The following is a 17,678-nucleotide window of genomic DNA, read 5'->3' as shown; positions in this document are numbered from 1 at the left end:
ATTAAATGCTTTCCATTGTGGGCAAAGAATTATAATATGCCAGTAACCCACTATCATGGGGACAGAAATCAGAGTTAACGTTTCGGGTCCAGAACTGATGGTAGCTAGGAAAACGTTGGTTATTAAATAGATGCTGTGAGACCTGCTGAGCTTTTCCAGCAATTTCTGTTTTAGTTTCTGATTTCCAGCATTCGCAGTTCTTTTGTATTTTAATCGCTGGCAAAGCTAGAATAGGGTGTGATATTGCTAGTTAGTGCTTCGAAATACCAGGATACGACAACAGTTAAGTTGAGATTAATACACAACAACATTGACCCTAAAGGTGCTCAAAGGTCCTCATCCTTATGGCACATGCATTCTCCTGCCTGCAATCTAACAATACACATGAGACCGAGCTGCTGAAGAATTGGGTTGGGCTGCACAACTGAAGGTAATTACTGGTTGCTTAGAAGCAACCACCTCCATACTTGGATTCTCATTAAAAGCATCCATAAAATAATGCCTGACTGACAGGGGATGTTGGACGGTGGGGGGGGGGGGGGGGGGGGGGTGGTTTGGAATTGAATTCTGTCTTGTGTTATGAGTGTAATAACTAAACAATCCACAAGTGATACAGCAACAGGTTGATACCTAAAATGATTGATTTATTGGCAGCATGTTATGAAGAAATTCAGTATCGTTGTTCTCACTTCTATTCAATTGTTTTCATTGCTTCTACTTTCTTTTAGCCTCAACTTAAAATTACACTAAGAGACAATTAGGACAGAGATACATACTTAGTTTGCATTTGAATTCCTTTGTCAGCTGTTTTTCAAAGAGCGATAAATGTATTTATCTTAAAAGTGTCAATATTTCCATTAAAATGATAGACTAAGGAGGATGGTATAAATGCGCCAGGCACCACTTTCACACAGCATACCCAAAGACTATTTCTTGCCTACCTATATCTATATCTTTACCTTGGCACTGATATATATGGGTAGAGAGGGAATAAGGATGTCTGAAAACCAATGAATACCCTAGCTATGTTGGGTACATTGAGATCCTGCTCATCTTCACAGTTAGTCAGAAAGAAAGCTTGGCTGGTAGGCTTGAGACAGTGCCAGCAGATCTAGACCAAGACTAGACATCCAGTATTCAATATTCAGGTTTATCAAAAAGTCTGGGGGAGATCAGTTTCAAAGTCAGAAGAAGTTGGAAGGCTGGCAATTTTGAAGATCCTGCAGGGAGTACACCTAATCCTCCAGACCTTCAATGAATGTTTTAAAAGGCACTGACCTTGGGGTATTGGCAGCTCCCACCTCCCTGTCGTGACCGGTATCATCACTGGTACTAATTATATTGTGTCAACTTAATTTTAAAAATTTATTTAAGTGCCCTCCCTCCTTATGACTTAGATTATGGTTATGTTTAGAGTTGGGTTTAGGCTGAGGATAAGGTTTAGGGTTAGGGTCACCTTGTACCACTGTAATAAATGCACAAGCAGGGTGAATGGAGAACTGGGATTGTCTTCTGTGTATTTACATTTTGAACACTCCACCATCTTTTGCTTGTCATAGAAGAGAATATCAAAATCTTTAACTATGTTGTTCTCCATTATCCATTCTCTTTTCTCTCAACATTTTGTTCATTTGTTTTAATCTGGTTCATTTTTCACCCTTTCTAATTTCAGTCTCATAAACTCACTATTCTTTAACTTTATTCTCAAATTTGACCCAACCTTAATTTATACGTCATTAACTTCAATGAAAAACAAAACTTCATGGCATGTAAAATAATCCAAATTGACCTTCATTCCCGATGATCCAGTTAAGTTAAAATCAAAGGTTTTGTTTTCCTTTCTTTTCTCTTATTAATCTGTTAATCTCTTAATTTATAATTGTTGTCTCCAGCGTTCTAATCTTTTGTTTTTCTAACCACATATTTGACAATTATTTCTTCAAGAGCCTGATTTGATGGGATTTGCTTTTGTATTTTTCTCATAAGAATGCAGATCTGAGTGGAGACAGGATGAAGTGACTCTGTTGAATGATGGTAATAAGATGCTTGAGGTGTATGGGAATTGTGTGTTAATGAAGGATGTGCTATGTAATTTAAACTGGTGGGAAATGGTAAATTTGTGAACAATCATAGCAATTATCTTGGTCTAAAGGGACAAAACCTATAAGTAATGAAACAGATGATACCAACAATAAAGGGGTTCAGATTGTGTCATTATTCAAAAAAGGAGGGAAAGAGAAAATAGGGAACTGGAGGTTATTTGTATGACATCAGTTATTAGGAAAATGCTGACTCTGTTATGAAGGAATTAATAATGCATTTAAAAAGCATAGTATGACTTGAACAAGTCAACATGATTTTATGGAAGGGAAAGAAAGTTTGACAAACTTATTAGAGCATGCTTAAGGTCGTAATTTGCAGGGTTTTTTTTAGATTTCCTACAGTGTGGAAACAGGCCCTTCAGCCCAACAAGTCCACACCGCCCCTTGAAGCATCCCAACCAGAACCATCCCCCTATAACCCACACCCCCCCTGAACACTACGGGCAATTTAGCATGGCCGATCGACCTAGCCTGCACATCTTTGGACTTGGGAGGAAACTGGTGCACCCGGAGGAAACCCACGCAGACACGGGGAGAATGTGCAAACTCCACACAGTCACCCAAGGTTGGAATCGAACTCGGGTCCCTGGTGCTGTGAGGCTGCAGTGCTAACCACTGAGCCACCTTGGTTGGGGGAAGAGATAAAAGTAATATACTTGGATTTCCAAAGGTCATTCAAGTAAGTGCAACATAAAGGGATTTGAGAACCATACAGTACAGAAGAGGCCCTTTGGCCCATTGAATCCATATCACCAGAAGCACATTAAGTCTACTCTAGTTCCAACTTTTCAGTATCAGGTACACAGACTTGAAAGTCAAGTGCTCGTCCAAGTGGCACTGTGGATCAGCAGTTAACGCTGCTGCCTCAGAGCACCAAGAACCTGGGCTTGATTCCACCCTCAGGCTACTGTCTGTATAGAGATTGCACATTCTCCCAGAATCTGCGTGGTTTCCTTTGGGTGCTCTAGCCATGCTAAATTGCCCAGGGATGTGCAGGGTAGTTGGGTTAGCCATGGGAGATGCAAGGTTTACAGGGTGGGTCTGGGGTGGGATGCTCTTTGAAGGGTCATCATTGACTTGATGGGTTGAAAGGCCTGGTTCCACACTGTAGGGATTCTGTGAAGTACCTTTTACCCACAGCTGAACTATCATCCTAGGCAGTACACCCAGACCCTCTGGGTCAGAAAAGATTTCCCTCAAGTCTCCTTTAAACTTACTGTCATTAAACTTAAAAGTGCACCCCCTTCATGCTCAACTTTCAACTGAGCGGAACAGTTGTTTCATATTGACTCTGTCCATGTTCCCCCCACTACCCATACTTTGATACACCTCTAGCAGGTCAACCAACCTTCTCTACTTCAAAGAAAACAACCTGAGATTATGCACCCGCTCTCCATAACCAGATACTCTATTCCAGGCAACATCCAGGTAAACACCCTTTGCACTCCATCCAGCGCAATCACATTCTTCTTAGAGTGTGGAGACTAGAATTGCAAATAATACTCCAGCTGTGGCCTAACCCAAGTCCTATCTATGCCTCAATTAATGAAGGAAAATATGTTTTCTTAACTACCATATTAGCCTGTCCTGCTGCCTTCAGGAATCTCTGAAAAAGCACCCCAAGATCCCTCTGCTCCTATTTTCCTGCCATTCATTGAGTACTCCTTTGTCTAGTTAATTCTTTCAAAGTGTATCAGCTCACAGTTATCAGGGTTAAGATGCATCTGCCACTGATCTGCCCATCTGATCAATCCATTTATATCACCCTGTGACTTAAGACCTTCTTCCTCATTGACAATCGTCCAGCCAATTTTCATGTCATCCACAAACTATCCCAACATTTTCATCTATATAGCTTATATATGTATCACAAACAATAAGGAACCCAGTACTGAACCTTATGACATGCCACTGAACACTGGCCTCTAGTCACACAAACAGCCTCCTACCAACACAAACTACCTCCTGCCACTGAGTCAATTTTGGACCCAACTCATCAAATTATGCTGGATCCCACATGTTTTTACCCTCTTTACCAATCTCCCAAGATGGACCTTATCAAAGACCTTGCTGAAATCCATATGCACTACCTTATCTACACACCTGGTCACCTCCTTGAAAAATCCAACCATGTTCGGCATGATGTCCCTATGACAAGCCATGTTGACTAACCGGATCAAACATTGCCTCTCTAAATGGGGATTAATTTTCCCTTCAGTATTTTCTCCAAACACTTCACTAGCACCAATGTGAGATAAGAAGTCTTGTACGAGTTCACAGAACTAAGGGAATTATATATAAGCAAGGATGAGGGGATAATCTGAATGAAAAGAAGATGAAAGCAGTGATAAAGGGAGCATTTTCAAGTAGGCAGGCTATGAATAGAAGAGGGTTGTAGTGATCAGTTCTGAGACCATAGCTTTTTGCAATCTACATTAGTTACTTTGACACGGAGTCAAGAGTAATGTGATATAAAGCTTGGTGGGAATGCAAGCTACGAGGACACAAAAATGGCACAGAGACATAGATGAGCACTGAATGGGAAACTAGGTGGCAAATGGAGTGTAACTTGGAGAAACATGAGGTTACTCATTTTGGTTGCATGAATAGCAGAAGAGTTAAATATCCTTTTTAAAATTTGAAAGACATAAATGTTGTTGTTCAGGGTAATTTTGGTGCAGTGATAGAAGGAGCACAGAAAATCAACATACAGGAACAGCAATTGATTCAGAAACCAAATGATAAAGTACAGGAATAGAGAAATGAACACAAAAAATGCTGAATATACTCATCAGGCCTGGCTGCATCAATGGAGAGAGAAACAAAGTTAACATTTTACATTAATGCTCTTTCATTAGAGCCAAGGAAAATTAGAAATGAAATAGGTTTTGGACAAGGATCTGAGAAAGGAAAATGTGCAGCAGTGTTGAAGACAGGAAAGACAGGAACAGTAGAATTATTACAAGACAATTAAAGGGACTGGTGATGGGGCAAGAAAAGAAACAAAATAATATACTTCTGCCCACAGCCTGATGACCAGTTCCAGTGAAAATATATGTATGTTTGAGGAACAGCACCTCATCTGCCAATTCAACACTTTTCGGCCTTTGGACTCAACGTTTAGTTTAACAACTTCAAAACATTAACTCTGCTCTCACATTTTGTTTCTTTCTCCTTGCATGTATTGTTGTCTCATTTGTATTGCCTGGCTTGAACCAGCAGTCGAACTACTATAGGCATATCTTCTTACATCATTGCTTTGTTGTTTCCTGTTAATCAGCGTAAGTACAATCAGAATCAAGGGATCACTAGAAACATCATTGAGCGTATTATTCTGTCTCTTCTCATTGGCTCTTTGTTATGGTATAAGTCCTGTCCAATACTTTTCCCAAGTGTTCACACTGAGAGACCAGGTCACCTTGGGACTCAGAACTACAGTCACCACTTGATGAATATTTAGCAGACATCATATGATAATTTAAGGGGGAGATAGACAGATTTTTAATTACTAGGGGTTAAAGCTTTAAAGGGTTATGGCGAGGAGGCAGGAATATAGAATTGAGATCATGGTGAGATCAGCCATGATTGTTTTGAATGGCAGTGCAGGCTCAAGATGCTGAATTTCCTACTCCTGGTCCTAATTCTTACATTTTTATAGCAATCAGCAGAGAAGGCCTTACTGATGCACCTTCCTTCTTAAACCTTGGGACTTGACAATCAATTGCCATTCCTTAACCACCCTTGTGTTATATTTTGTGTTGTGTCTCAGCCTATATTCACTCTAAGCCACCACAGTCACTCTGATGATCTGCACATGGTGACTGTGGCACTGATCTCTGGAAGTCACTGCCATACACAAACCATGCAAGCCCAATACAGCAGGCATGAAAATTAGAGAGAATGCTGTTCACGGTGAATGTGCAGTATACCTTTAACAAACATGCTTATCATATCATCACAGTATCATAGCATGTGACCTGAAGGCATAAAGTTCTCAGAATCCATCTTAAATGGGTCCACTTGAAGCATAGTGTGCTGTTAAAGCATGCATTATTTGGAACTCAATTGGTTAATTTTAGCAAAGAGACTGAGTGCCTCTGACTATAAGATATGGATATATCAGGAGCTTTAATAAAAACCTGTTGAATCTTTCATGATAATAAAATGTGAGGCTGGATGAACACAGCAGGCCAAGCAGCATCTCAGGAGCACAAAAGCTGACGTTTCGGGCCTAGACCCTTCATCAGAGAGGGGGATGGGGGGAGGGAACTGGAATAAATAGGGAGAGAGGGGGAGGCGGACCGAAGATGGAGAGTAAAGAAGATAGGTGGAGAAGGTGTGGGTGGGGAGGTAGGGAGGGGATAGGTCAGTCCAGGGAAGACGGACAGGTCAAGCAGGTGGGATGAGGTTAGTAGGTAGCTGGGGGTGCGGCTTGGGGTGGGAGGAAGGGATGGGTGAGAGGAAGAACCGGTTAGGGAGGCAGAGACAGGTTGGACTGGTTTTGGGATGCAGTGGGTGGGGGGGAAGAGCTGGGCTGGTTGTGTGGTGCAGTGGGGGGAGGGGATGAACTGGGCTGGTTTAGGGATGCAGTGGGGGAAGGGGAGATTTTGAAACTGGTGAAGTCCACATTGATACCATATGGCTGCAGGGTTCCCAGGCGGAATATGAGTTGCTGTTCCTGCAACCTTCGGGTGGCATCATTGTGGCAGTGCAGGAGGCCCATGATGGACATGTCATCAAGAGAATGGGAGGGGGAGTGGAAATGGTTTGCGACTGGGAGGTGCAGTTGTTTGTTGCGAACTGAGCGGAGGTGTTCTGCAAAACGGTTTTGTTGCGAACTGAGCGGAGGTGTTCTGCAAAGCTCCCCTCCCATTCTCTTGATGACATGTCCATCATGGGCCTCCTGCACTGCCACAATGATGCCACCCGAAGGTTGCAGGAACAGCAACTCATATTCCGCCTGGGAACCCTGCAGCCATATGGTATCAATGTGGACTTCACCAGTTTCAAAATCTCCCCTTCCCCCACTGCATCCCTAAACCAGCCCAGTTCATCCCCTCCCCCCACTGCACCACACAACCAGCCCAGCTCTTCCCCCCCACCCACTGCATCCCAAAACCAGTCCAACCTGTCTCTGCCTCCCTAACCGGTTCTTCCTCTCACCCATCCCTTCCTCCCACCCCAAGCCGCACCCCCAGCTACCTACTAACCTCATCCCACCTGCTTGACCTGTCCGTCTTCCCTGGACTGACCTATGCCCTCCCTACCTCCCCACCCACACCTTCTCCACCTATCTTCTTTACTCTCCATCTTCGGTCCGCCTCCCCCTCTCTCCCTATTTATTCCAGTTCCCTCCCCCCATCCCCCTCTCTGATGAAGGGTCTAGGCCCGAAACGTCAGCTTTTGTGCTCCTGAGATGCTGCTTGGCCTGCTGTGTTCATCCAGCCTCACATTTTATTATCTTGGAATCTCCAGCATCTGCAGTTCCCATTATCTCTGTTGAATCTTTCATGTTACCTATGTCCAGTTCTAATGTTGTGGGAACTGCCATAACTATTGTTGTATCAGTTACAAATCCTCTGCTGGAGCCTAAACCCAAACTGAGGTGGACATTCGACTGATACACCTGAAATCCCATCAACCTGTTAAGAAGTGAATTCTTTACGGATCAATTATTCTTCAAGAAAATAACCGAGCCATTCATTTATTCATTTTCACCTCAGCTTTACTGGAGGGCATTGGCATCAATTTGTTTCTTTTTTCTAAAATGTTTCAATGTTATCCATCCACCTGATATTCTGACCTCCTCTTCTGTTCTTTTGCATTCAATTCTCCTGCAGTTGTTGCCAAGATAAGACTAAAAAGTTTTCATTTCCAATGTCCATATTTGTCTCTCTTTTGCTCTCTAATTATACTGAGCAACACTTTTGAATCCTGAACTTACACTGAGTCTTCTCCCACATCCACATATTCCATTTTTGATGTTTCTATTTTAGACTGATAACGTTTGATTTTGCCCCACTTTTGTTTAATCCAAAATACGCACAATGTGTCTTTGCTGTTTTTCTAGGTTTGTTAAGAACACCAAAATCTGAATATTAAGAGCTGTCAGAAATGTAATAATACAAAACTAAATAGATTACAGCAGCATGTTTAGACCTAATTATAGAAAAAGCATTAAGAAAAGACCAGAGGGAAGCTTTGAAAAAATACGTCAAACTGTGTGCTGATGTGAAGAAAGCATGAAGAAGGCACAAACAAATTTCCGAGTGAAGAATGTTAAGAAGAAGAGAAAGTTTTCCAGAATCAAATAAACACAATATTTGCTGCTACATTTAGTAGTCAAGGTTATAACTGGAGTGGAATACAAACACTCCGGAATAGGTGTCAAGGATATAAACAGAAACTTGTGAAAAGATAAGAACTATATCAACCTGAAGTAGGAAATTTTTGGCAAGAAGCAACCTGAAGGAGAAGCTAAAATGATAACAACATAGATTAGAAGATAAAAGAAAAATAAAGTCAGGGATACTGAAAGATGAGATTGGAAAAAATATAAAGCAAGCTGAGGCCAGGATCTTTCAGATAACTAGGAAATGCTGATGGGAGTGAATTGCTAATTCTGCAGTTGGCAAAGGGACTTGGTAAAGCTGTGAAGAAATGTAAATAGCAACAACAAACATTTATTTGCACGATTTTGTTATGATCTTTGTAGAGGTCTGTAATATTTAAGAAATCTGAATTTCCCAGCAATCAATGAAAGGAATCATTCAATATTTCATAATTTAAGGCTAATAGTATTATTAGTTAGCTAATAGTATTATTAATTAATTAAACATTGCTTAGTAGGTATCTTACACACTAAAATACAAAAAAAGTATTTTCCCCATTAACTAATTGACACTTCATAAACTCCACATCAATACGCCACACTCTTAGCAAATACATAATCTTGTTGATAAAGTTTTAATTTTCAAAGGCTATTCAACAGGTTGTCTCCCTGTTATACCATGACAATTCTTTCAGACTTCCCATTCCCCTTGAAATTCACTTCATTCAATTCCCTGAGCATTACTGACCTGATTTCCAGCAGCAAGACTTCTGTGGCAACTTTTTGTGCTTTATGTTCCGACATGATTCATTTCTTCCAAGGAGTGTTATAACCAAAGCTAGAGGGGTGCCCCATTGCTCCAGTTGCATTACTTCACAGGTTGCAACATGAAATGAAATTTTTTTTTTCAGTTGCAAAGATGGCCAATTAAATATTTTACCTAAATCAAATTTTTAAACAAAAAGATCAACCAGATTTCCCAATTGTGGGTTTATTATCAAAAGCAAAACTTATTCAATAATGTATCAGAGATAATGGGAACTGCAGATGCTAGAGAATCTGAGATAACAAAGTGTGGAGCTGGATGAACACAGCAGACCAAGCAGCATCTTTGGAGCACAAAAGCTGATGTTTTGGGCCTAGTCCCTTCATCAGAAAAGAGTCCTTTCCTGATGAAGGGTCTAGGCCTGAAACGTCAGCTTTTGTGCTCCTAAGATGCTGCTTGGCCTGCTGTGTTCATTCAGCTCCACACTTTGTTATCCCACTTATTCAATAATGATGTAATAATTGGAGACATGGAAATTTAAGCGCTTATCCCTCTAATTTTCCCCAAGGCATATATGGAAACATTTACACACAGGCAATCAAAAGGAAAAGCGAAAGAAAAAGTAGACATATGTGCAGACCTTGATTCTCTACAGAAAAAGAACACTTTGGCAAGTGGATTATTCATGAAGGGAAAAGTAGAGTACAGGTTCCAAAGTCTGTTTTGTAATATTGTGGAATATGTCAACTGTGTACAATTGTCAATGAAGTTTCCTAGAAAATATAATCTTCAAATATTCTTTCAATCACGCTTACAAGAGACAAGTAGAATTCACTCTTATTCAATATGGAAATGGGAGGGATCAGCCAGGCAACTTGTTCAGAGCAAGTTTTCCTTCAACTTACCATGGTTTTAACAGACTTCTCACCAACTGAAGTAGATAAAACAAGAACCTCTCCCGGCCAGTCACTGTTCAAATCAACCCCAGAAGAGACTAAGTAATGCAAGCTATTACCACAGTCAAGTGATTCCTCAGAAGCCTGGTTAAAAACAAGCTGTAATGCCCACAGTGAACTTCCAACTATCTCTTTTAAAGAAACGACTTCAAGTATGTCCACAACATTTGAAATGAATTCCTCTTCCACAATCCTTCAAAAATTAAGCCCTCCCAGCAATAACAAATATAAAGCTCCTTTGTAACATAAAGAATCCACTCTCATCAGCATTCTGCGTGGTGGCTAACACTACTTTTCTCTAAAACAGAAACAGAAATTGCTGGCAAAACTGCAGATCTGGCAGCAGCTGTGGGAAGGAATGGGGAGGTGATGGCCTAATGATATAATTGTTGGACTGTTAATCCAGCGACTCAGAATGGTCTGGGGACCCAGGTTCAAATCCTGCCACTGCAGATGGTGGAATTTGAATTCAATAAAATTATCTGGAATTCAGACTCCAATGATGATTGTGAATCCATCGTCAATTTTTGGGGACCAAACCCACCTGGTTCACTAATGTCCTTTAGGGAAGGAAACTGTCATCTTTACCTAGTTTGCCCTACACGTGACTCCAGATTCACAACAATGTGGTTGACTCTGAACTGCCCTCTGGGCAATTAGGGATGGGTAATAAATGTTGCCTAGCCAGTGATGCCCTCATCCTGTGAATGAATTAAAAATAAGCAGAGATATTGTTTTAAGTCTGGTGATTCTTCAACAGAACTGCTAATAGCAAGGAAAAGATGGCCTTTAAACTGAAGACAAAGTTAGTTGGTGTTTGTGATGAACGAATAGGTGGTGATGGAGCGCAGAGAAAGATCTGAAAGGGAAGGGTAAACGAGGAGATTATGAATAGCAGACCAGGTTGGCAGGAAAGCTGAATAAGCGATAATAAGATCTAAGAGGAGGAGAGAATGAATGAGCTGCACCGAAGGCAAACCATATAATGTGATAATCAACATTGTAGTATGTGAGAATGGGTGACTGTGGGAAAGCACCCGTGACTGGGTGTGGGGGCTGGGTAAAAAAACATGGAAGGATGGAATCAGACTCTAAAGTTGCTTCATTTGATGTTGAGTCCTAGAGGCTACAGTGTCCCAAAGCGGGAAATGAGATGTTGCTCTTCAAGTTGCACCGAGGCTGGGAGGAAACACTGTAGCAGGCCTATGACAGGAATGTTAACCAGGGAACATGGTGGTCTATTGTAGTCGTAGGCAGCTCAAAGCTTGGGGTATCTTTGCAGCTAGAATGTAACAGTTTACAATCCTCTGAATGTGGAGGCTGGTGGGATGGTATTTCCCTCTGTCTTGCATAGGAGTAAATGTTGTCAGTCTCGCCCTCCAGTCCCACTGCCTGCCTGAGAATCTGTATCAAGCAAGGCCAGATACCAGTCCCTTTATCCAAGGTGCAAAAACCGGCACTGAATGGTCTAAGGTTTCTGCCTGTACCTCTATCCCCACAATGACCAAGGCACCTGGGCCTAACTCCAGGCAAATTTCAATCTGATTTCTTGATCTTCATTCTAATTAATTCTGTTTTACCGTTAATTAAGAAAGACTGATTAAAACATAACCATCTCATAAAGTCTCACATTTAAAGCTATTTCTATAAAAATAAAAATAGTTACAATAATAGTGTAATATTTATTATCTCAGAATGTCCCAAAGTACTTTATGGTCAATAAAGCACTTTGAAAGTGTGGCCACTATTAAAATGCACTAGAAATGGATCTCAAACAAGGGGCAGGGATACTAAAAGGATGGGAGGAAATAATGGGAGGCGTCCAAACATTTAGTCATCAAGGTAGGTTTTAAGTAGAATCTTAGTATCCCATACAGCCCATTGAGCCCACACTAATCCTTTGAAGAATATCACACACTGACCCATCCCCCTACCCTACCAGTGAATTTCCCATAGCTAATCCACCTAACCTGTATATCCCTGAACACAATGGTATGGAAACAGGCCCTTCAGCCCAACAAGTCCACACCAACCCTCAGAGCATCACATCCAGTCCCTTTCCCTGTAGCTCATCTGATCTACACATTCTTGAACATTATGGGCAATTTAGCGTGGGCAATCCACCTACCTTGCACATCTTTGGACTGTGGGAGGAAACTGGAGCACTCTGAGGAAACCCACCCAGACACGGGGACAATGTGCAAACTCCAAGCAGACATTTGCCCAGGGGTGGCACTGTGAGGCAGCAGTGCTAACCACTGAGCTACCATACCATCCTAACATCTAGGACCTTAAATGAGAAGACATGAGTACAGGAGTTTGAGGAGGAGCTTACAGAATATCTGGCTCAGACAGCTGAAGATATGAGGCAGACTGTTTTCTATTCACATTTGTGTGGAAGATGAGCCTATGTTGGTAGATGGGATTATTATGAAACAACATGCAGATGAAGACATGGAGGAAACTCAACACAAGCCCTCAAAAGCAGTATTAGTACAGGAGGTGGAGACAGATACCTTTACTGGAGATGATGTGGTTGTGACTGATAGTTCAGGTCGTCATCTGTTGAACTTGCGATGTAACATCATGGGCTAATATTGCAGAGACTGAGAATTCAAGAAAAATAAAACTCCTACCATATTTATTATCAACCTTTCATTGCCCATGAAAGGGAAACAAGCAAGGGGCAATAATTAGCCTTGAATCACTTACCATGTCTCAAAATTAAAGATAAGGAAATGTTATGAAACCGAGTAAAGGGAAACTCAACAAGTTTGACAACAGAGGAAGGTGTTTGAGCATGGCAGTGTGGCTTGTCATATGAACAAAATGAAAGATATTAGAGAAAAATGGTGGTTCAGAACCCAGGTAGGAGAAATCTTGAATAGAAGATGGTGAAATATGACTTCGAGAGAAGCAGGGAAACTGTGGACAAATTGTGCTAATCTTGATGAGAAATGTGTTCAAAGCATGTGCTTTTGGAGGAGAAAGAAGAGGCGAAGATGAACTGAGAACTCAGTTGGTAATATTTTGCTTCTGCACAATGGTCGGATATAATTTTGGCCAAGGAGTATGAAGCTCCATATGTTGATAGATTTAAATAGTGCTATGTGCTCTAAAGGTGGCGGTGAGGGCATGACTGAACAAAGTCCACAGAAATACCATAGCAAGCAGAAGGTCAAAGGGAGTGTGAGTCTGAAAGTGGGCTGTGAGGGTATGGGGAAAGTTCTTTCTAATGGTAGGAGTGGGGAAGTATTGATTTTGTGGCCAGTAGCAACAAGTAATTGGTTCAGCATACAACGAAATAACCACAGCAAGGGCAAAAGACATTGCATTGTGTATCCAATCCAAACAATTAATTGCGATACTTACATGTTTTAGAAATATAACTTCTGGTTTGAGGATTTCTTTTAACTAAAAAAAAGATGATAGGTGTGTCTGACGTGGGAGTTTGAAAAAATATTCTTAAACAGATCGCAATTCACAGATTAACCGATGTCAATATAGTCAGAGCAGATTTGAGGTGGAAAAAACACTGAATAATGAGGAGGTTCTGTCTGGTACCTGGTAGGGATGTGGCGGATAAACTTATCTTTAAGGATTTTAAATTATCCATGTAGCATTTCAAATTCATCTGTGCAAGTGGTTTTCATCGCGAGGTGTAACTTCCAGAAAGGTGTGAATCAACCAAGAGGTATGGGTCTAAGTTTCAGTACTTTTTCTAATGATGATAATTTCAACACAGACTGACCCTTGTTTACTGTTGATTTCATGAGAAAAATCTTGTTATGTGATCAGAGCAGCTATTTCAAGTTAGTGTTTGTCTTTTCTAAAGGTAACTTTCCACATTTAGTTATCAGATGTCAGATATTGAAGATTGTTAGCCCATGTTGACAATTATTAGAAGATATTAGACACATGCAGAAAGGAAGTTAGAAACTATTGAGATCATCATTAATTTTCTTTTTAAGTGACAACGTTTATTCATTCACTGTTTCACTAACTTAGTGCAGTAGATGGTCATGAGAAGAAGCATTTATTTAATTGAACAATTAATCAAGAGATGAACTAGTTATTGAATTAATATACATTGAGGATAGCAGAGTAGGTGAGGTGCAGTGACTAAATTGTGTGGGTGTATCTGGATACTAATATCTTCCAGTATAAACATAACTGTAGAGAAATGTAGTCAGTCTTTGCAATTATATAACAGCATAAGGCACTTGCAACCAGAATTGATAAAAACAGTGGCTATGGGGTGGTGAGCAAACTGACGATGACATCATGATGCAGAAGTCACCTAAGCAAGTGTTAATGGTAATAGATCCTCTTTATAGTAGAGATTGAGAGCTCAAAAGGTTATGGTGTCAGATGTGAGGGGAGAGAATGCAGTTGCCATTGTCCACATACATACCAGTGACATGGGTAGAACTAGGAAAGAGTTCTACTGAGGGTGAATGCACAGCTAAGGCCGAACTTTTTTTAAAAAGTAATCCCAAAGATAATCATTTTTGAATTTCTGTTTGAGCCAAAGCAGACAGGCTGTGGTAAATAAGGTTAGAGAGTTAAATGCATACCTCAAAATGAATGATGACTGTTGGTGACAAATTACAGTTTTCACAAATCCCCTGAAACTGACAGCACAATGGCACAGGTGAACTCTGCTTCCTCCTGCCAACTTGAAACTGAGGAGGGGCCAGTGCTGAAAGATGGAAGAGCAGCAGCCATAGACTTTGGTCCAGCCTTCAGTGGCACAGCATTCAGGGTGACAGGGGACACTTGATGCAGCGATCTGCAACTGACAGACTGGCAATGCCAAGGTACCTTTGACTTCCTGGGATATTGTACTTTCAGGGAGTGATAGAAGGCAGCAACTCATAAATGTAATCAGGTGGCCACTGATATTCTCTTGGCTAAAGTGCATCAATTTGTTCATATCCCCTCAGATACAGGGAGTCAGTCAGACTGGCAGTCGGCTTTGCTGCTATAGCAGGTTTCCCAAAAGTGCAAGGTGCTATCGATTGTACCCACGTTGCCCTTAAAGTATCCTATCAGCAACGAGCTGTTGTCAAGAGACATTTCCACTTCTTTAATGTGTCGATCATCTTTGACCACGTTGGCTGAATAATGCAGCTCTGTACACAATATCCAGGAAGTTGTCACAATTCTGGAGCATTTACAGGTATCTGCATTTTTCCAAATCTCTCATTGTATATGGGAATGCATGACAAGTGCTGCGTCTGAAGGCCTGGCTGATAATTCTATCAGGAATCTTCAGACTGATGCTGAGGGAAGGCATAATACTGCACAAGGGCTATTATTGAATTGGCCTTAGCACTTGTGAAAACTAAAACCTGATGTCTACAGAATGTAGGCAGTGCTGTGGAGTATATTCATCATTTCATCATTGTAGTACTGCACTCTCTTCATCCTCACTCAACAAAATGAACTATCTTGGGAGAAGAAAAGATGAAACAGTGGCAGATCTCCTCTGATGAGGAAGGGAACAGTGGAGATCCTGAAATGGGCCAGGAGGTCACTCATGAACACAAAGAATCCAGCTAAATGATCCAATAAGGCAGACAGGCTCATGAGAACTTCTTAGCGAACTACTGCAAGGTCAACTGAGATACACGGACATTTTGTTTTGATGTTGTATATTTTGTTTAAGTTTCATGGGTGGCCCTTGCTTGCTTAATGCATCATGGCTCATTGGCCTTTTTATTTATCACTATTGTTTTGATCAAAGGCTACATTTATAATCTCCGTATGCTAATATCACAGCCATTTGGAAATGTCAAAACCTGTGGACAAAGCTAGTCTTTGCACTAACTGTGTACAATGTAGTTGTACCACAATGACTGGGGGTTCCTGAAGGGAAGCAGGATGATGGGATTGGTCTTATGAAAAGCGAAGGAAGAATATGGAACAGACTGAAGGATCCTCCCCTTCTCTCCCACTGAGTGAATGCTGTCCTTCATATCTCAGTACTGCATTGCTTACATCTTATTCTCGGAATGGTTGGCCTGATTATAAAGATCCCAAACATGGGAAGGATCTGTATCTACACCTTGCAAAAACTGACTGCATTGCTCCAAAATTTACATCAGCTGTCTGCATTTTCACAATCTCAGGCCTAGCGTCGACACTCTGATTTAACCAGACCATGTCAGTGTCCCGAAACTTAATCTTGTGAGCCTTGGCTACAATCTTCAACTGCTTGGCCTATTGTTGACTGGATCATGAGAATAACTTGAAACACACACATTACTGATGATGTGAGGCAATCAAAAAGATCCCAATGGAATAATAGCATTTCCTTAGGCATTCTCAGATAACTTTTCCTTGCGCCATCTACTTGTCTTCCTTTCATGTTCCCAATGTCTATTCTTTTTGGGGGTTTTTTTGAGGGTGGTAGAAAAAGCTTTAATTTTCTGTGCCATCATAATCATCAACCATTACAGATGCCCATCTAGCAGCTGCAATGCACGGGTCTTCAACATGGGCCCTAAGTACCAATTGTAGTGAGTTTCTAAACTCTTCCAAGAAAATGATTTCTCTTTGAGCTTTATATATTGTAATATTCCTAAGGCCCATAAGTCAAAGTTATTTTATTTTACCCTTTCAAATTCAAATGAAAGGTAAATAGTGCAGAGGCTGGAAACTGGAAACAAACGGTGGAGGAATTCAGCAAGTCTGGCAACATCTGTGGAGAGACAAACAGAGTTAATGCTTCGAGTCCAATGTAACTCTCCTTCAGAATTGAAAGGGATTGGCAAATGGGCTTTTTAAGTATTTTTGACAGAGGTGTTGGAGAAATGAGAAAACCAGATGGTGCACATGCAAAAGCCAAAGGGTTTGTTAATTGTGATGAAAGAAAAATAGAGACATAAAATGGATGTAAATTAATGCGTGAAAGGGAGTAAAGGAATTCTTTCAGCTGAGGGCAAAGTAAACAAGACACAAGTAAGGCAAATACAAGTGGAGTTATCCCAAAGGCTTGCAAAGTCCCCAAACGGAAAATGGGGTGTTGTTCCTTGAGTTGGCATTGTGCTTTGTTGGGACATTTTAGCGGTCCAGGTCTGAATGTTAGCATCTGAACAAGGTAGTTTATTGAAATAGCAGTCAGCTGGACGGTCAGGTCATTGCTACAGACAGAGTGAAGGTGTTCCGCAAACAGTCACGCAGTAAGTCTATTTGCATTTCTGAGGATGGGCTGTTCACCTGCATTTCAAGGCTCCCGACTCCAATGTTACCTCAACAATAGCTCCTCACACTGTACTTCCTTAAATAATTCCATTCTCCCTGTTTCTCCGTTTGTATTGCGTCTGTTCCAATGATGTTACCTTCCACTGGCCATCACTGATGTGACTTCCTTTTTCTTCAACTGAGGATTCCTGGCCAACTGTTGTTGACAGGGCTGTCAGCCATGTCCAACCCATCTCCTGTACATTGCCCTCAGCCCTTCTCCTCCCTCCAAGAACAATGGGTTTCCCTTTGACCTCACTTGCCAATCAATTACT

This window comes from Stegostoma tigrinum, chromosome 24 (genome assembly GCF_030684315.1).
Source record: "Stegostoma tigrinum isolate sSteTig4 chromosome 24, sSteTig4.hap1, whole genome shotgun sequence".
Lineage (NCBI taxonomy): Eukaryota > Metazoa > Chordata > Chondrichthyes > Orectolobiformes > Stegostomatidae > Stegostoma > Stegostoma tigrinum.
The sequence above is the reverse complement of the archived record's forward strand: the minus strand, read 5'-3'. Positions refer to the sequence as shown.